At 46.8% G+C, this 20,482-nt stretch overlaps 1 protein-coding gene across 3 annotated transcripts in view; it reads right to left on the bottom strand.

The window, feature by feature from the left end:
* The window catches only part of Ak4 (adenylate kinase 4), a 52,292-nt gene that overhangs the window by 23,582 nt on the left and 8,228 nt on the right, over positions 1-20,482 (bottom strand). The gene's annotated exons all lie outside the window — the stretch shown is intronic.

Genomic DNA, 20,482 nt, shown 5'->3' with positions numbered 1-20,482 from the left:
GCAACATGACATTGGAATGGGAAGCTGTGAGAGCCCCAAGCCTAAGACAAAAGCCTGACACAAGAAACAGAAGCAAGGGAAGGAGCTCTTGTCCGTCCCTTGACTACCTTGGTTTGATCCAAAGGAAGCTTGAAATAACCCCCGTTGGAAGACTTCCAGCACTCACTGAGTCCGATATGTAACCGATATGTAACTGAGCGCAGCAAACTTCCCAACTGTTTCAGACAACTGTGGCCTCCCTCTGAAGGAGACAGGCAGCATGTCCACTACCCTGACACAACACACGACAAAGACTCGCAACCATGGGATCCGGCCCATGAAGGAAGTGCATGACAAGAGAGCATCTCGTCATAAGACACAGGTTACTCCAAGGACTGTCCCTGCACCGCCCTAGCCAGGGAAAGCTAATGGCAACACGTTTAGATAAATTACAGAGCTGATCCAATTTCCCAGGGGCTCCAAAGATTGCGCTCTCCCGTCCCACCCCCTCCCTCCACCGTTTCTCCCTCTCCTCTATACACACACTGGGTGGGTGGGGGGGATGCCAGCTAGAAGATGGCATATCTCTAAGTCACACAGACGGGCCTCTAACTAGAAACCCATGTGCATCATTCAACCTCCCATGTGCTGGGATGCGAGATGTGTGTCACCTCCCTGGCACATCTTTTTAGACTTAAAATCTACAGAGTTTAAGCCAAGTGGCTCATCCTTCCAAACTCATACTTCCAAGAAAGTTTCATCAGCTCCTAAGATCCCCAGTCATGGTGTTTTAACCACAGCGACAGAGAGGCGACCAAGGCAATGCTCACCTGTGATTTATTGGCAAGATTCCACCATAGGGAAGCCTTGTGTGTTTTTCTGGCAGTTACACAAAAGTTAAAAACCACACAAAATTACTGTAAAGATGAGTTACATCTGGCAAAATTTTTTATGGAAAAATCAAGAATATAAGATAGAGGGCAATGGCTGGCAAGAGAAGGAGTGGACAGGGACATTTAAATGTTCTCTTTCTTAGGCTGGAAAATACATTAACGGCCGTCTTCTCTGTGTCTGTCCGTCTTTGTTCTGACCAAGTGAGAACACGTTGGATTCAGAAGACAAGCTAGTCAAATGTCTACCATGCAGCAACTTCCCACGATGCCTGGCTGGGTCCCTCAAGACAAACTTTCTGTGCCCATTCAATGCCTCTGAGAAAAAGACCTGGCAAGGAGCCAATCCCTTCCCAAGGCTGCACAGCATGTGAGTACCAAATGCAACGTGGAAGGGACAAAATTAGAAGAAATCAGAGTCCCCAAACTGTAGCTTTGTGATCCTAAAGACTAAGTTCTTTCTCTTTCCGTGTGCAAGAATACTTAGTCCTTACTTGAAAAATACTGAGTCCTCCCTTTAAACTGTTTGCCCTTCATATTACTTTGCTAAATCTCTTCCAATAAGAAAATACACTTAGCCGGGTATGGTGACACATACCTTTATATCCAGCACTAGGAGGCAGAGGCTGGAGGATCTCTGAGTCAAAAGCCAGCCTGTTCTCATAGCAAGTTCCAGGTCAGCCAAGGCTACATAAAGACCCTGTCTCAAAAACCTGGAACACTTCAAAGGGAGGTCACAAGGAGAAAAACGCTCATCATATAATATTTTACAAGATCTTGGGTAAAGGTGTGTGATCCATGGAACCCAAGTAATGGAGAGAACTGTCCTCCGACCGCTAGGTACCCAACTGCATTCAGAGCCAACCAAAATGATGCTAGGCTGAAGTCAAGTTCAGCAGTGCTCGCCCATGTTAAAAAATAAAAAAGCATAGCAGCATGTATCTGTAATCTCAGAGCTGAGGAAGGAGGTGACTAGAGGCTCCCTAGAGTTTGCTGTCCAGCCAGTTAAGTATAACGAACCAACCCTAGGTCCCAGTGAGAAATCACACCTGTGCAAACACACCCACATTTGCCTCCTGTACAACACAGAGAAACAATGCCTATCAAGGACTGAGGATCCATCTGCACAGTGCTTGCCTGCCTGGCATGTCGAGCCCTGCCTTCTATCTCCCAGGACTGTATGAGGCAGACATGGTGGTGCACACCTGGAGTCCCAGCTTGGAAGCTGGACGGAGGAGGATCAAGAGCAAAGGTCGTGCACACTTCAATTACAGAGTTTCAGGCTAGCCAGGGCTACATGAGACCCTGACTTTAAGGCCGTCAAAGGCTAGGGAAATGGTTTAGTGGAAAGAGTGCTTGCCATGCAGGTGTGAGGATCGGAGTTCAAATCCGAGTGTCCACACAAATGACCAGACGTGACTCCAGAGCTCACAAAGAGATAAGGCATCCTTGGAGAATTTGGCCAAACTAACCCTCATCAGGATGCTCTGGGCTCAATTAAGAGACCTGACTCAATAAAGAGGGCTAGAAATCAAGGAAGACTCCTTCAAGCCCCTACACATGAAGAGGCACACGTATTTCTCTCTCTCTCTCTCTCTCTCTCTCTCTCTCTCTCTCTCTCTCTCTCTCACACACACACACACACACACACACACACACACACACACACAGTCAAGTTAGGCATGGGATAACTCACATCTTCTATTCACTCAGAAGGCTGAGGAAGGTGGATCTGAGTTCAAGGCCAGCTTGGTCTACAGACTGAGTTCCAGGACAGCCAAGGCCACATAGAGAAAATGTTTCAGGGGGGAAAAAATGAGTTTAAGGACAGTCTAGACTACAAAATAAGACCCTGTGTCAAAACCAAGACAAACAAGACCAAATCCTTTAGAAGTATAAATTACTGCAGAAATCCCTAAATATAAGTCATTATCACACTTAACCCAAATGAGTCTTCATCAACTCCTGGCTGAGCCTAGTCCCTAGGGCAACTAGAAGGATGTCCAATTGGGTAAGTGGATGGGCAGTCCAAGCTGCACCACACCCCCCACCTCAGACCCACAAAGGTCTGTATGCCCATCTACAGTGCCTGTGGTCTGCACACTTGCCTGCCACTACTGCACACAGTGACTGGAATGTTACGACTGGCCAACAAACCCCAAGGGTCCTCCTCTCCAGCGGGGGATTACAGGTGCCTGGCCACCACACCCAGCACTTCACTGCAGATGGCTGGGAATCCAAACTTAAGTCCTGTTGCTTACATAACAAACACTTGACACCCACCCAAATCCATTGTCAACTTACTCTCTGAAGTTCAGAGATGCCTCATCTGCACACAAAGAATGAACCATTTTCTACATGACAAAGCTTTAAATGCTATCTTCCAACCCGATCCTCCTCTGGCAAGCTCTGAGATTACTGATTTAAGCATTAATAAGCATTCTGTTGGTCTCACAAAGACTATTTTGGGTCTGTACAAACTAATGTGGCAATGTCATCACCACAGGTTACACTGCCGCTTTTGAAGTCTGACCACAAGGAGCTGTTCTTGGAGCTGACATCCTTCAACACCCACAAAATGTCTGTATCCACTCTTAAAGACTGCAAACTCTTAGGACTCCTATGGATCCTCCTAAAGAAACACCCACCACTCTCAAACTGTCGTGTAGTTGCCCAGGGTTCTATCCAACAGCACAGAGAAAATCCAGCTGCCTCTCTCCGGCCTGCAAAACACAGACAAGGCTTATCTACAAAACTCCAAGCCTGGAGACTGTCGAGCTTTCCTAAGGAACATGACAGAGGTAGATGTATAACTTACAATTTTTAAAACTTGGAACTCAAAATTTTAATCCTCTTCATTTTTATTTTAGGACATCGTAAGTTGTCCTAAAGATCCCTGTGGGGCCAAGTCATGCCTCCACACCTCCTCACAGGCTTAGATGACATCATTTAGCTCTTTGAGGGATGGGGTGAGAAGGGGAAAACCACTGGTTGGAACCCGTTTCCTGTGTGGTAAAATATCCAGTTATCTGAGTCTGTGCGATCATTTATCCCTGGTCAAAACCAGGGCAATGATAAAAGAAATTTTGTTTTTTAGCCTACATTTAAGCCAAAATGTATGAAATCACTGTATCACTTAAGATGAAAAGGGAAAGAATTTGTAATGTGATTCATATCCCACCAATGTCTTTTCAAAGACTGGGATGGTTTACAATGACCAAAGGAGCATGTTGTGAACTATTATTTTAAGATGTGTTGCATCTGTTTGGGCTGTGGAACATTTGTTAATGATGTAAAGATGCATGTGTTTAACTCTGTGAAGCTGTGATTCTTTGCCTGTCTAAAACACCTGAATGGTCCAAAAAACGGCTAACAGCAAGACAGGAGAAAGGATAGGTGGGGCTTGCAAGCAGCAGAGAATAAATAAAAGGAGCAAGAGATCATCAAGGAAAGGAGGATGCTAGGGGCTAGCCACCCAGCCACATAGCCAGCCACAGAGTAAACATGAATTTGAGATATACAGGCGTGGGGCTGGAGAGATGGCTCAGAGGTTAAGAGCATTGACTGCTCTTCCAGAGGTCCTGAGTTCAATTCCCAGCAACCGCATGGTGGCTCACAACCATCTGTAATGAGATCTGGTGCCCTCTTCTAGTCAGCAAGCATAAAGTGTTCTGTCTGTATAAGTGTGTATATATTTTTGTAAGGGTGCTTTTAGTTCCAGCACTTGGGAGGCCGAGGCAAGCAGATCTCTGTGGGTTCAAGGCCAGCCTGGCCTACAAGAGCTAGTTCCAAAAAACCAAAATAATAATAATACTCTGTGTGTCATTGTGTCATTTATTTGGGAGTTGGTTGGCAGGGGGTGAAAGAACCAAAGAATAAAAAACCAGCTACAGAAGCAAACATGACCCAAGAGTCCTTGAGTCAAGGGTCCAAGAGTCCTCCAGCAGCTGAGAGCAGCAGGCATCTGGGTCAAGGTTTCTGATTCCAACTCTGCCCCAACGACCCGAGTACCATCACTCATTAGGCCTCAGATTCTCACAGCTGCCTGATATGCTGATCATGGAAATTTAGACCCTTGGACGTTGTGTAAAAGTTGCAGGGTAACAATCCACTCTCACCCAAATTCTCTTCAAACTACACCCGCTCTTTTTTATCCCCCGAGGTTCCCACGATGCGAGAAGGATGCTAATAACTAAAGAGTCTGTTTCTATGGGCAGATGAGGCACCAGGCACTGGAGCCTTCTGGATTCAGGGAGTGGAATTAGAACTCAGGCAGCGGCATGCCTCACACAATAACTGGTGTCAAGTTAAGGTTCTTTCAATTGTACTTGGCCTGGAGAGTTTAGGGCCGGTGCTTTGCTTCCCCCTTCTCTCCAATCAGAATGGGTATTTCAGGGGGCTGGAGAGATGGCTCAGAGGTTAAGAGCATTGCCTGTTCTTCCAAAGGTCCTGAGTTCAATTCCCAGCAACCACATGGTGGCTCACAACCATCTGTAATGAGGTCTGGTGTCCTCTTCTGGCCTGCAGGCATACACACAGACAGAATATTGTATACATAATAAATAAATAAATAAATATTTTTTGAAAAAAAGAATGGATATTTCATGCACTTGAAATCAGTATTTTGTAGTCTAGGCCCACAAACGTGTTGGCAAAGGGTCTGTTCCTCTAACAGCCAAGGCATGGGGACACAGAGACAAGAGCAGTGATTCCAGCCAGGGCAATGGCAGACCGTGGCTGAGGAAGGGAACACCCAGTAAAAGAGGATCTGCTGTGGAGCCCCTCCCACAGCACATCAATCATCTGACCCCTCCCATGGACTGGAAGAACTCAACAGTACAAGCCCTCATTCAAAAAAAAAAAAACTTAATAAATCATAAAGATGATGGATTCCGTAAGCCAGGCCAATGCAAATATCTACATCCTGAGTATTTTCTTGGCCCAGGCCCAGAACATGTGTACTTCATGAAACACCCACACCAAGTGCATCTGGGGCGGTGGGCACCGTGCATGCTGCTCACACAGCCGAGAGAACCAGAGGCAGCAGAAGACCGCAAGGAAACAGACAGGGACGAGGACTCTGGAAGCCAGTCAGAACTTAAAGCCGTGTAGGCTCAGAGGATTGAAGCATCTTTTCAGGCCCAGGCCCTGGTACCCACCGTACCAGGCACAACAGTCCTGAGAACTGGGATTCTACTCCCTTCCTTCCTGGAGGTCTTGATTTTCTCGGCAAAAAAAACCCAATCTCCAAGTAACCTGATCCCAGCCCAAAGACTGCCCCCCATTCAGAGGACAGAGAAGAATTTCATTTTTAATCTGACCCATTCCATGGCAGTAGGCTGACGAACAGTTGGTGGGGCCACCTCCTGAGCGGGCAGAATCTTGGCTGTGGATAAGCCAAAGGAGCCGCTGTTCTCCACGCCATCCGCGCAGGTGGTACAAGCTGCCACACAGCTGCCGGCGCATGGCTTTGCCCCTTTCCGTTCCTCAGTGTTCTCATAATAACCTGATGGAGAACTAAAATCACAAGCCAAAGATGTGTCCAGCACATAGCCTCTCAAAGCAGGCTGGGAGGGCGGGCAAAAGCTGAGGTTGAGGACTTCCCAGAGGGTTTCCTCGGCCACTGAGGGACACTGACAAGCCAACCTGCCGTCAGTCCTCAACAAAAGCACCTGGTAGCAACAGCGTCAGCAGCAGTCACTGGGCACTAAGTACCTGGCTGGAGAGGGAGGGCTCCGCAGTTAGGAGCTGCTGAGAGCTGCTGCTGCCCTTGCAGAAGACCGGGGTTCAGTTCCCAGCACGCATGTCAGGCACCTCAAATAATTCCACCTCCAGGAAATCCGATGCCCTCTTCCGGCTTCTGTAGGTACTCACACACGTGTGGCACACAGCCAAACAGATGTACACATAGATAAAATAAATGTAAAACCTTTCAAAGGAAAGTAAACTTAAAAAGAAAACACTAAGGACTGACCAATGGTTGTTCCTCTATAAGGAAGGCTACTATTTGATTTTTTCAAACTAAAAGATGTTAGCTGGGCATGGTGGCACACACGGGTAAGGCGGGTGGGTTACAAGTTTGAGGTCACCCCGAGCTACACAGCAAGATCTTATCCTTGAAAAAAAGTTTTACATAAAAAAAACCTATAAACTGCTTGATTTCCTTCCTTTTTTTCTTTCTTTCTTGTTTTGTTTTGCTTTGCTGAGACAGGGTCCCAATTGTGCTGTGTAGTCCAGGAGGGTCTTGCGCCGTGTAATTCATGACATGTAGCGTCAAACTCAGCCCATCAAATGCTGACATCTTAGTTTCTAAGTGACGCTTCTTCTATTAAGGGTAAGAACGTGATGCCTGGGCCATTCTGGGTTACAGACATGGTCTTATCTTTAAGAGTGTTTTCCTGTGGGCTGGTGGTACGTGCCTTTAATCCCACCACTCAGGAGGCAGCTGCAGGTGCATCTCTGAGTTCGAGGCCAGCTTGGTTTACAGAGTGGAGTTCCAGGACAGCCAGCTGTTGTATGAGCTGCGGGCCTCTTCCCACAGCCCAGCTCCTGGCCACCTGGCTAGCTTATACCCCGAAATAACAACACACAAACTGTATTCATTTAAACACTGCCTGGCCCATTTCTATTAATGTGTGTAGCACTGAGGTGTTTTCCGATGGTAACCTCTGTGAAAAGGTCATTTGGTCACCAAAGGGGTCTCGACCCACAGGACTAAAGCTACCTCATAGGGAATGAGGCCTGAGCCGTGGGGGAGGGGTCTGAATCCTGTCTTTTCTTTGGGCTCATTCTAAAGAATTCTTCGGTGGCTAATGCCTTTAATCCCGCACTCGAGAGACAGAGGCAGGCGGATGGATCTCTGTGAGTTTGAGGCCAGCCTGGTCTACAAGAGCTAGTCCCAAGACAGGCTCTAACGCTACAGAAAAACCCTATCTCAAAAAAAACAAAAAGAAAAAAGAATTCTTCCACAAGTTACATCCCTGACCTTCACTAAGTTGATGAGGTCAGTCTTATCCTTGAACTAGCTCAGCAGCCATGATAGGCCTTTAACTTGTCATCCTCTTGCCTCAGACACCCAATAGCTGATATTAGTCGTGTATCACCGTTTTTTTTTTCTTTTTCTTTCTTTCTTTTTTTTTTTTGGATTTTGAGACAGGGTTTCTCTGTAGCTTTTGGTTCCTGTCCTGGAACTAGCTCTTGTAGACCAGGCTAGCCTCGAACTCACAGAGATCTGCCTGTCTCTGCCTCCAAGTGCTGGGATTAAAGGCGTGTGCCACCACCGCCTGGCTTCACCATGTTTTTGTTAAGATTTATTTCCATTATTTTTTACTCATGTGAGGGATAATTTTAATTATGAGGAGGGGATGTGCATGTGAGCGTCAGGTACTGATGGATGTCAGGTGTTAAATCCCCTAGAGCTGATAATAGGATATAGGCAGGTGTGATCCAATTGGGGTGGTTACAGGGAACTGAACTCAGGTCCTGCGGATAAATCATCTGTGCTCTTAAGGACGAACAGAGTCAGCCTGACTTGCATCTTTTCAGTGTTAACAGGACCAGAGAATTAGTCAACTCTCTGTTAGGACCAGTCTGGGTACCAATTGCATCTCTTCCCTTCGTAGCCCCAGAATGACACAACATGTTACCAGGATTTGTGCTGTGATTTAACAATCTCTCGAAAAATCTCAGACTGCACTGGCCTAGGAGCACTAGGTGCTCTTGCTGAGGGCACGGGTGTGGGGCGAGCAGGCCTGCTTTTCATCCCGCCCAGATCCCACTCAGCTAGCTTAGCCCTGGAAATAATAACATGGAAACTGTATTCATTTAAACATTGCCTGGCCCATTATTTCTAGCCTCCTATTGGCTAACTCTCACATCTTGGTTAGCCCATTTCCATGAGGCTGTGGCTTACCAGGAAAGATCCTAACCTACGTCCTTCTTGGGGCGGAGAGTCATGGCGTCTGCCTGACTCTGCTTTCTTCCTCCCAGAATTCTGTTTGGTCTACTCCACCCACCTAAGGGCTGGCCTATCAAAAGGCCAAGGCAGTTTCTTTATTAACCAATGAAAGTAACACATAGATAGATGACCCTCCAACACCACACGGGTTTGATCCCAACACCCACTGTGGCTCACAAACACCTCAACGCCAGTTCCAAAGGAACCCAATGCCCTCTTCTGGCTTTCTCAGGCACCAGGCGTGCAAATGGCACACAGACACACACGCATATGCATGAAATAAAATTAAACCAGAAAAGAAACAGTGAACATCCAGCCTGCTCTCTGGGGGGAACCCTCCGTTCTCATGGTTATTTTTATTCCAACAGGTTCTAGGCATCCCAAGGTGATTCCCTCAGTGGCCTAGAGGGTCCCAGCCCCTCGACTTCAACCCGTGAGTTTAAACAAGTCTCTGGTCTCCAAACCCGCACTGCTCTTTCAAACGGCACATACCTGAAGCTGAATGTGCTAGCAGCGAGCCTAATTTTAGAGACGCTTCAGAATGTTCACACTTATTCCACTGCCAGAGAGAGGAGAAAAACAACGCAGGCGCACACACTGCCCGGGCTGTTCTCCAAAGGATGCATAAAGAGTATGATGGATTTGCAACAATGACTTCCCTCCCTTTTTCCTTATTATAAACCAGGCCACCTAAGAGCCTCCAGAGCTGACTACAGCCCAGGCAGTATACACTCCTCGCCAGCCAAGGCGGTGACTGAATAAAGCAGCCAATAAAATTAAGTTCTTTTAAAGCCACTCCACTTTAAAGGTATAAATAGACTCCGCTGCTTCGCAGCTTAAAATATCAAACAAGGCCCACAGCCGTCCTCTGATCTCCACACGTGCCGTGACATGCACATACATGTGCAAACGTGCAGTTTTTTCATTCTATGAGGCTAAAGCTAGGGCTCGATGGTTAAGAGCACTGGTTGCTTTCCAGAGGATTTGGGTTCAATTCCCAGCATCCAGCTGGAAGCTAATAAACTTCTATAACTCCAGCTCCAGGGGATCCAATGACTTCTTCTTGTCCCTAGAGCATCATGGCACACATGACACAAATATACAAACAGGCAAAACACTCAGGCACATAAAATAAATGCTACCACTTTTTATGCCCATTTTGATGATTTTTTTCAGTCTATTTTTTCCTTGTCTTTTGTATGGTCTTCTACGGGCAAGTACATTTATGTTGTGTAGATTATCAGTAAAATAAACCTGTGAAATAAACCTGAAAATTATAGAGTTGGGCACAGTAGTGCAACACCCACAATCCTAGCAACTTGGGGGAGGCTGAAGCAGAAGAGGGATGGGCTCTAGGCCAGCCTGGTCTACACAGCAAGAACTTATCTCAAAGAAGAGGATAATATATGGTGGTCACCATGAGACCACTAGCAGTGACCTAAGAGGGAGCAGCCATGATGGAGTCCTAAACAGACCGCTGGTCCACGCGGCCTAACACTCGGGCCTTTCCTAGAAGTTGTGGAGCTGGTTCAGCACACCCTCTTACAGCCTCCCTTCAGTGGCCACTTGTTGCTAGACAGATTCAAGAGATAAAAGTGCCAGCCAAGGTGACTGAGGCTGGAGTTAAAGCTAGTTAGTCTAGGATACGTAGTTGAGCTCCAGGTCTCCAAAACAATAAGAAGTTAACAACAGCAGAACCAGAACCACAAAAAAAAAAAAAAAAAAAATCCTATGGTCCAGAAACACGCTTGCCAGCTCCAGTGAGCTCCTGGCCTTTGTCCTGAGAACATCCTGCAGCCAACAGCAGTTGCAGCTAGAGCTCAACCACCATCTGCAACAGCCTTTCACCATCACCGCAGAGCGGGGAATGCAGCTGCAGGCAGCAGGCTGGGCTTGGCTCGGCTCCTCTGTACATGTATTCAGTGCTGCAACATGACATTCAAAACACCTCTAGTGCAAGACAAGGATTCACAGCCTCCTGCCTTAGCCCCCACTGGCCAGACAGATGGGGATGATGGTATATACTACAATTTTCCTCTGAGGTCTGGGTGACAAATTCACTTTCTAGCCCAGGCCGACCTTGAGTTCAGGTTTATCTCCAAGCCAGCAATCCTGAGCTTCCATCATAACTGGGCCCACTACAGATGCCAGATGCACACTCAGCAGGCCCACTGATGGAAATATTTCTCAGTACGAAAAGAAATGCCAAAAACTAAAATAAAAAGCTCCAAAAATTGCAACTCAAAACAGGGCTTAACCTTGCACTTCTTCAACTCAGATCTCAAGTTTGTTAAGTCTGCTCTTTATTTAAAAAGTTTAACTTCTGGAGCCTTTGAGGAGGTTCAGTGGGTGAAGGTCCTTTCCCCCAGATCCCCCATGGTGGAAGGAGAAGAGAGAGACCTTGCAAATATTCTTCCCTGACCTCCATACACAAGCTCATGCATGCTCCATAACCCAGGCTGTTCATAATCTTCCCATTTTCCTCTTGACTCAACCCCTCAAGTGCTGGGACCTCCCAAACTCAAACTGCCATTCTGAGCTGGATGCAGTGTATGCACCTACAGAAACAGCTACCTGCCCCATGGGCTGATGTGGAAGGATCTCTGGAGCCCTGAAACTCAAAGGAGTTGTGTACTGTACTAACCTGTACCTACGCTAGGTTCCAAGGGTGTCACTGGATCTGAAGAGTCTCCTACTTCCATGTGCCCTAGCCTGGGTGTAATAAAAAGACTCTCCTGGGTGGTGGTGGTGGTACATACATGCCTTTAATTCCAGCACTGAGGGAGGCAGAAGCAGGCAGATCTCTGTGAGTTCGAGACCAGCCTGTTCTACAGAGTGAGTCAGAGCTACACAGAGAAACTCTGTCTCAAAAAAATAATAATAAAACAAAACTCTTGGCATTTTGCTCATTTGTTAAACTACTACCTATGTCACTGGAGGTTTTTTTATTCATTTATCTTTTAGATAAGGTCTTACTCTCCTGGAATTTATTATATAAGCTAGGTTGGACTCTAACTCACAGCAATCCTCCTGCTTCGGCTTCCCAAGTGTTAAGACTGCAGGCATGAGCTATCAATCTGGCTTTAAAACAACAACAACAACAACAAAAAAAAACTGTTTCAAAGATGCTCAGCAGTTAAGAACAAGTACTGCTCTTACAGGACCCAAGTTCAGTTCCTAGCTCTCAACTCAGGCAGATCACAACTGCCTCTTAACTCCAGCTTCAAAGGACCTCTTCTGGCCTTCTTGGGTGCCTGCACTCATACGCACATACCCTAACACTGACATATATGTACACCTAATTTTTTTTTTTTTTTTGGATTTTCGAGACAGGGTTTCTCTGTAGTTTTCGGTGCCTGTCCTGGCACTAGCTCTTGTAGACCAGGCTGGCCTCGAACTCACAGAGATCCTCCTGCCTCTGCCTCCCGAGTGCTGGGATTAAAGGCGTGCGCCACCACCACCCGGCTGTACACCTAATTTTTAAACAAATCATTTTTTAAAAAAACTCATTGGGGGCAGAGAGCTAGCTCAGTAAAGAGCCTTTTCTAATCTAACAAAGATCCGATCTCAGGATTCACATCACAGTTCACAACTGCCTGTCCCGCCAGATACATGGGAGCCAACATCTGCTCTTCGGACCTCTGCCGGCACCCACACATGCACAGACATGTGCACACACAAACGAACATACATGCATGTGAGTGCAAGCACAAATTAAAAATGAAATATTAAAATGAAAAGTATGGGACTGAGGACAGGCTCCAAAACCACAGAGAAACCCTGTCTCGAAAAACCAAAAAAAAAAAAAAAAAAGTATGGGACTGGAGCGATGGCGCTGCACTCTTGAGGATCAGGATTCAGTTCCCAACACCCACACGGAAGCGGATTTCTCAGTATCCCCCAGATCTCTATCCGCAGTGTCCGACTTGCCTCACTCCAGTCCGAGCCCTGCCAGCACTCCCAGAACTCCAAGGTAGCTCTGCCACCCTGTAACTGTAGGTGAACACTCAAAGGTTGGCAGCCTCGCCTAAGGTCACAGAGCTGGGGTGGGCGCCACTGAGAGCCCAAGGTGAGATGGGGTGGGTATCACTGAGCGCTCTACACCATAAAACAAAAAGGTTAGCTGAAACAAATACTGCTTCGGAATTTAGAGAGTTACCGATACAGGGCTGGGGAGATTCCAGTAGTAAAGTGCTTGTCAGGTGAGCTTGAGGAGAACAGGTCAATCAATACACAGTATCCACATTAAATGAAAAAGTCACAACAGTGGCTTGTGCTTGCAATCCCAGCAGTAGGGAGACAGGAGGATCCCTGGGGCTCTGTAACTGGAGTTTCAAGAAAGTGAGATACTCAAAAGTGAGGAGGAGAGCTAGAGATGACTCAGCGATCCACTGGTCACTCTTGCAGAACGTGGGGTACCATTCCCAGCATCCACCCATATGGTGGTTCACTGCCTATGATTCATTACAGAACATCCAGCATCCTCGTCTGACCTCTAAAGGACTCAGGTGCACATGTGGTGCTCATACATACATACATGCAGGCAGGCAGGCACTCACTTATACTTACAAAATTAAACAGAGAAACCCTGTATGGAAAAAAACAAAAGATGGATGAAGCCTGAAGTGGAGAATGACCCCCACGACTGACTTTTGGACCCCACACACAATGTTCATTGGCACCCAAACACTATAATACATGGGTTCAAATTCACAAGCACATATGCACATATACACATACCAAAAAGAGTTGGAAGGATTTCCAGCTCCAAAGAACAAAACGAGTACCCTGAGGAGTTGGAATCTGACAACACACACACATACAAAGACACACAGACACGCACTCAGATACTATGAGCTCTGGCGGGAAGAAAAGGCCAGTTAGACAGTGCCTCACTATGGATCTCTTTGGGGCAGACCCAGGACTCACTCTGCAGACTAGAACTGGACTTGCGTTCATTGATCCTTCTACTCCTGCTTCCTGTGTACAAGAATGCAGTTGTGAGCTACAACAACTGGTTATATATACCAGGAGCTTTTAAAAGGCTAAGCCGGCCAGGATCGTCTTCAGAATGCCTGAAATAACATGAAAATTGAGAGAAAGCGGAAGACAACGGGAAGCCCTCAACAGCTAAAACAGTTCCATTTAGCCACTGGCGTCAGCTGCTGATGGCCATCAAAATGGAGTCATGGCATTATTTTTTTTTAAATGGTGGCTCGCATTTCACATTTGCAATCCCAGCACTCGGTGGCAGGAGTTGTTCGAGGCCCTAGGCAGCATAGGGAGTCCCCATTCTATAGAGTCAAACCATGTCTCAGAAAAAGCAGGCCTTTAGTTGATGCAAGTCTGGTCTACATAGTGAAACCCTGTATTAAAACCCAGAAGAAAAATAATCAGGAGCTAGGTAGATAAAATAACTGTCAGAAGTGCTCGCCACAAGCATGAGGATTTCAACTCAATCCCACTACACATAAAAACTGTTGCATGACATATGCTTGCATCATAGTGCTAGAGACAGAGACAATGGGATTCCTGAGGCTCCCTAGCCAGCCAGCCTAACCAACTGGTATGTCCCAGATCCCAGTGATGCCCTATCTTAAAGAAAAGCAAAAACAGCTGAATGGCTTCCGAGGAGCAACACCCAAATTTGACCCCTAGAAAGGGCACGCGCATGCGTAGACACATACAGGCACACACACACATACATAAACAGGGATACTGGTAAACTGTCCTGTGCTGTGTGAGCTCACTGGGATAATAGCTCTGAAGAGAGGCTATCCTCCCCTCCACTCCAGGCCCACTTTAAATCCAAGGCTCCTTTTCTGGGGACGGTCTGGTCCCCCTAACTCTATAACAGGAAGGACAAGAACACCACAACAGCCCACGGGTAAAAACACCATGTGTGTTGAGAAGAGCCAGAAGGCGAACCATTTCCACCAGATATTAGTAGTGTCTAGTCCATGATAAGTGAGCACAGTGGCCAAGGAGGTCAGCAGTTCAGTCATGGGAAGCTCAGCCATGGAGAGAAGGCTCGGTAGGGAACTCCAACTGACTGCCTCGGTTTCCCCAGTCGATCTCTGCTGGACGTTGGTGAGTCTCTGATTTGACGATGCTTGCTCAATGGGTTACACCAGGCATCTCCACCGGATAATGAGTCTGAGCTCCAGATCTGATGTCTTGTTAGCTACCTGCTACTTCTTTGTTCCTTGTTAGTTATTCCATAGCTCCCTACATTCTTCAGGAATTCATTCATTCAAAATCAAAAGCACAGCTTTTCTCCTGACTGCACAGAACACATAACCACTCCCACACACTACATATGTATATATGTGTACGTACACACACACAACACACAGGAGGAAGGATGGATGGATAAATGGAAAGGATGGAGGGAGGGGGAAAGATGGGTGGGGGATGAGAGACCGAGCGAGGAAATATAATCGCAGGAAAGTAGGGCTCTTCTCAGAGGTGCCTTGAAACTATTCAATATCTGAAGAGCCCGTGGATGTAATTTATGTGACACTGGAGACAGAAGCTAGACAAAAGATGGCAGCTTCCTGATGATCATTTCAAGGACTTGGCTTTCATCTCTGTATGAGAGGGGATAAAAGGAAAATCTCCCGACAATTAGACTTATGCAGCACGGGAAGAGCCACTCTCAATGCCTGGGGGCTGAGCTGTCAGCTGCCACAGAAGGGAGCAAGCTAAAATGGCCACTTGGGCAGAATGACCCAAAATCCCTTCCAATTCTAAGACATCTTAAGAAACTGAATACCCAAAACTTACCAGATTCATTGCTATGCGTAACGTTTAGTCCCTAAGAACTCTGGAAAACCAAAACAAAATCTCTGTGGAAAGAGATTTTGTCCTTCCCCCAAGCTGCAGCATTTTCCTAAAACTAAGGGGCTGGAACTGACGCAAGTGAAAAACCAACCTTTCTTTTGGAAAAAGAGAAAGCATGCCCTAAGATGTTATCCATAGTTACCATTAAAGGAAGAACCTGGAACTATATCACAGGTTCTGTCTACACTGGCTGCTCTCTTTAAGAGAATGAACTGAATAAAAAAGACCGATGAGGAGCTGGAGAGATGGCTCAGTGGTTAAGAGCATTGCCTGCTTTTCCAAAGGTCCTGAGTTCAATTCCCGGCAATCACATAGTGGCTCACAACCATCTGGTACCCTCTTCTGACCTGCAGACTTACAGACAGAATATTGTATACATAATAAATAAATATTTAAAAAAAAAAGACCGATGAGCCCGTTTAATACGGGAGGGATCTGAATTGACAGTTTTCCAGTGGGGACAGACATCCCACAAACTGGAACCACCTTACACCACTAGAGGAGCCAAAGCTCAAAGTCAGACAAAGCTCAGGCTGGCACTGTGGAGAGGTTCCCTGAGGTAACAAGGTGAGATGCAGCAGCCCCAGCATTCAGGAGGCAGAGGCAGAAGATCCGAAGCCGGAGCCTACAAGCAGGACTCAAAGATCAGAGACTAGAAGGTGGGAGATGCGTATGGGCCACCTGCCAATGGGCACAGGGTCTCTCTGAGACTGGGAAACCTTTATGATTAGGCGAGAATAGTGGCTTTACCACTCTGTAAAATACACCGACTCCTATGTCTGTGGGAGTGCTTTTCTTCGGGGTTCTTGTTGATTTGTTTTGTTTTCTGTTGTTCTATCAAATGTGGGTCTCACACAGTCATGTTGACCTTGAACCCACAATCTCCTCTTGCTTCAGCCTCCCAAAGGTTGAGATTACAGGTGTAGGATTTGGTGCGGCTGATCTGTGTGGACTGTTTGGTAGACAGCAAACAGAGGGTCTAAAACATGCGAGACTAGCCCATTAACTGAGCGATGCTCCCACCCTTTGATTTATTCTGAGAGTCTGAGAACTCCCCCTGTAGCCCAGGCTGGCCTTGAACTCACAATCCTTCTGCCTCAACCTCTGAAGAGGCTGGGATTGCACCAATGCCATCGCACTTAGCTTGATTTGCCCAGATATTTCTATTTTGTGGTACCGGGTAACTGGAACACGTGGCCTTGAAAGTGTCTCGACTTATGTGTGGGTGTCAGAAGCTGGTTCTCTGCTTTCATCTCGTTTTGAATTAGGGTCTCTCTTGCTTCTTGTGTATATGCTACAGTCCCAAGCTTCCAAGTGAGTTTCCCACCTGTCTATAGGAGGGCTGGAATTACAGGTGCATGCGGCTTTTCACTTGGGTTGCTGGGTTCTGGGAACTGAACTCAAGTCATCAAACTTGCACGGCAAGCACTTTTACCCGATGAGCCCATCTGAATGTTTTTAAAAGGCCAAGTTTACTGCAGGCAAATTTTACCTCAGTAAAGCTAGTTTATTGCATATTAACAGCAACAGAAATGCATTTCTCCAGTAATAAATCTGATCACTCAAAAGACCCTGAGCCTACGGTTCTCTGTCCATACCATGAACGGAACAGAACGGACCAGGTTCCTCTTTTCCACCTTAAGGTCACTTCCTCTTTTCCACCTTAAGGTCACTCCCTCTGTACCCCAAAAAGGAACACCAGATTGCACTCCCCCTGAAGCTCAGTTCAAAGATCTCCTCAGAGAACTGCCTTCCAGTGACCAGTCATCACGGTGAATACTACCTTCTTGATACACTTAAACGGGACGTAAAATGTAAGAAAAGTCACACTTCACCCTGCTGAGCTTATGTCCAAAGTCTCTGAACTCAACTGCCATTAATTAACTTTACTATTTAATTGGTGAGAGACTATGGCTGAAGTCATTAATAATCAAAAGGAACCCATCACTGGGAGGAGAAAATGAACGCCCAACAGAAGGTACAGATGGTATCAAGAAGTCCCAGAAAAGAGCCACCCGCGGCGGGAACAGTGTGGACAAGCTTCAAAGGCAAGGCTGAAAACAGATCCAGAGAATGAAAGGCGCACCAGGGAAGGTTACATCTGAGCAATGGCTCCCGCCCACCCGGTCTCTGGCTTCAACGCTCCACCCACGCAGGCACACCTCACGGGAACATCTTGAGAGCCACAACCTGAACCCTGAGCCCTAAGTGCCTCAAGGTCAGAACAAGCTTTGCGGGCATGCCTCCCCATGCCTAACCCTGGCAAGGAGCGGCTGGCAAGTGCCTAATGAAGGAACACTGGGCTCCGGCAATACTCCAGGCCTCACACTGTCACAATGAAGCCTCATCGCTACCTCCTGGCCGCCGCAGATGGTTTCTATTTCAGACCTTTTCGGTCCTTTTTGGGATTGGGGGCGGCGTTTCCTTCTTTGTGGATGTGTTGTTCAAAACTGTTTTGAGGGTAAACCTCTAGCCTAGCTAACTCGTTTCCTGTAACAACCACCCAGCCTGGGCTGGAATTCTCAATCCTCCTGCCTCAGTTTCCTGAGTGCTAGTATTTGGAGTATGCGCCGCCTTGCCCTCCCAACTTCAATTGGCTTTTGCACCTCAACACACCTGTGAAGAGCTGAGCTGCTAGGATTTTCTGCCACCTGCCATGCTTCTATCAAATGTGTCCCCTACACCTAAAGATTTAAGATAATTGCAATATTTAAAGGTGAAGCTTTTAATTATTATTAGCTCACGAGGCCACCTGATCTCCCTTGAGAATGGGGTTACTTCCCCTACGACAAAAGGCACAAAGCTAGGGGTATAGCTCAGGTATAGTTTACAGTATAGTTCATCGGCAGAGCTACAGCATCAGGGTGAGAGAAGCAACTTATGAGCTGGGGGCATAGTGACAAAGCCTGTAATCCCAGCACTCAGTGGGAAGCTGAGGCAGAAGGATAAAGCATTGGCTAAAGCTTACCTAGGGCTACCTGATCAGACAACATGTCAAAAAACAAAGTGGAGGGGTGGTCGGCATGACAGCTCAGAAGGTGAAGACACTTGCTGTCAAGCCTGATAACTTTGATTGCTCCATAACAGTCCCCACAGTAGAAGTGACCCCCACAATTGTCCTGTGAATGGGTGCACAACCACCCAGCATAAACATACATAGCAAATGTTCAAACACGGCAGCGACGAAGTGTTTCCACACAGCACTTAACCTCTCCAACCCCCCACCCCCTCCCCCGCATTCATCCCGTTAGCACATGATCAGAGCTCAGGGAGCCAGCACAGAATCAAAGATCCTGAGGATGACTTGAGCCTGGAAACCACCAGCCTTCAGGAGTGTGCGAAATGACCAGGCAAGGTGGCATGGCCTGGCGCCCCCGCGATTCCAGCATGTCAGGAGGCTGAGGCAGGAAGATCAAATTCACAGCCAGTCTGGGCTACACACTGAGTTACAGGCCAGGTCAATCAATCCGGACTTCACAGACCCTGTTTCTGTCTCTCTGCTCCAAGAAATGTCGAAAGGAATTCCTGTTGCTCTAAAGGACAGTGTGAAACGCTTTGTGTCAGCAGGCAAACAGATTAAGATAGGCTATCTCAAAAGGCATTTCTAACCAGATAAGAGGTAGAAGGATGTAATCTCCCCAAGTTCCAGGACAGCCTGGGCTACAGACAGTTTCAATCTTGCCCAGGCGATGTGGCAAGATGGGGAACTTGAGGCAAACACGTGCTACTATAACCCCCGGTGCCAGGAAGGCAACGTGACAGGATGAGCCCAAAAGTCCAGCTCAAAAGTCCCAGGTTTGAATGTCAGTTTATCTAGCCGTCTGACCTAGGGCAAATTGCTCAATCTCTGGGGCCATTTACTTATTTTAGAATTATCCAGCAGGAACTGCTACTGTGCAGACAGGCACGTGGATTATAACTAATAGGCACAGAGGAGGTGATCCAGAGCCTGGCAGATGCTGCAAACCGAAGGCCAAAGCCCCAGAATTACAAAGTGCCAGGCAGGGTCCCTGGTCAGTGATGCAAATCAAAAATTTAAAAAGCGATGTCTATTAAAGTGCTACGTGTAGAAAACAGTTCATCTTCAGCTGCTTTCGGACCTGATGATCAGGACTCACGATGCACTATTTCCACACGGGGGGCGAATGCTTGGTGCCCGGCCATTTCCTAAGTACGAAAGTTCTCGGGCTTTGGAGGTGAGGCGGTTAAAATGTAACATCAACTGTCCAAAATGAACTTCACGGTGCTAGACAAATGAGACCTTTTGTACTGTGTCTGAAAGGCCAAATAAACTAAATGTCAATGCGTGCCGGGAGGGGGGAGGGGGAGTGTGTAAATACTCTTTAGCACCTACCTATGTTTGGGGGGGAAAAGAAAACCAAACTTAGTTTGCTAAAGCAAGCCCGTGTTTGAATGCCTGACGGCTGGAGAAAGCCCAAAAATTTCACAAGGAAAACATCACTTCAACTTACAAATCAGCAATACAGCAGAATACAGCACCATTTTGGCAAAAATATAGCCAGACTTTCATAAACTGTCTATTTCTAATAGTTTCAACCCCAGTTTACCAGCTTCATGATAATTAGCCATCACTTGAATTCTAGAAAGTTCATAAAGTTTCATAAACTACATTACACTAGTTTTTAAAGTGTGTGTGTATGTGCGTGTGAGGAGCATGCCCCAGAGGGAGGCAGGTGTCAGATCCCCTAGAGGTGAAATTAAAGCCAGTTGTGAACTACCCATGAACACTGTAGAATTCAACTCTCCAGCCCCCGATACGTTATTTTTATGAGTATCTTAAAGCACAGGCAAT

This window comes from Microtus pennsylvanicus, chromosome 13 (assembly GCF_037038515.1).
Source record: "Microtus pennsylvanicus isolate mMicPen1 chromosome 13, mMicPen1.hap1, whole genome shotgun sequence".
NCBI lineage: Eukaryota > Metazoa > Chordata > Mammalia > Rodentia > Cricetidae > Microtus > Microtus pennsylvanicus.
This window is presented reverse-complemented; position numbering and strand designations above follow the sequence as displayed.